Source organism: Geospiza fortis, unplaced genomic scaffold (assembly GCF_000277835.1).
Source record: "Geospiza fortis unplaced genomic scaffold, GeoFor_1.0 scaffold346, whole genome shotgun sequence".
Lineage (NCBI taxonomy): Eukaryota > Metazoa > Chordata > Aves > Passeriformes > Thraupidae > Geospiza > Geospiza fortis.
The window spans coordinates 3410347-3411396 of record NW_005054361.1 but is presented as its reverse complement, the minus strand read 5'-3'; positions in this window follow the sequence as shown (position 1 = coordinate 3411396).

Sequence of the window (1050 nt, the reverse complement as noted above, 5' to 3'; positions counted from 1 at the left end):
AACAAACCAACCAACCAACCAACCAACCACTCCTTTTAAGATAAAAACCCCCAGCTAGATCCATGAACAAAGAGGTTACAGTAGGTACTGTTTACCTTAACTTTAGCAAGACATTTTAAAACAATCTCTTGTGGCATCCTCTATCCAAGATGGGATGTTATGGTATGGATGGGTGGGCCATCAGCTGAGCAAAAACCTGGCTGGATCATCAGCTGAAAGAGTCACAGCTGATGGTTTGGATTCCACTAGAAAGCAAGTTGCTCAAGAGTCTATTCAGGAACTTGTCCTGCTCAGTATCTTTCTCAGTGGCCTCTGACGGGATGAGTGCGTTGTTCTTATGTTTGAAGGGAGCAGGGGGTGATGCCCAAGGGTGAGCCTTTGCCAGCCAGAGGGACAAGCCAGCAAGGAACCCAGTGAGATCCATAGAGCAGAAATGCACAGTCCCATTCCACAAGTGGCATGGAATAATCTGTGAGAAACCTACTGACAAGGCTGAGGCAGGCCATGTCATGAGGTGCACACCAGGAGAGTGAGAGAAGCGCTACAAATTGAAAAGGGGGATTCAGATTTGACCTAAGGAAAAAAAAAATGTTCAGCCTGAAGACAATCAAATACTGGCGCTGGGGTCAAGAGGTACTGCACAGTTTCAGTCCTCAGAGGCTTTCAAGACCCAAAACCACAAAGCCCTGAGCAACCTTGTCTGACCTCAGGGCTGCTCACACTGTGAGAAAGAACTTAGACCTCAGCTTAGAACTTGGCTCCTCAGCTCCCTCCCAGCCCCAACAACTCTGATTCTACAAACACAGCTGAACAGCTCAGTGTCCTGCCATAAATGTTATGAGGGCTGAAAAAGGTTTGATTGCTCCCTAATCCTCTGCAACGCCCACAAAAGAGTATTTAATAGTACAGGCAGCGCATGCACGTGGCCAGCGGGCCAAGGTGACCCAAAACACGGCAGCTCGAGTCGCTCACTATGCTGCAAAGACGCTTTGGGCGCGAACACGCCTGTCCTGCCATAACTCCCACGCAGGCTGGGGCTATTTCTACGGC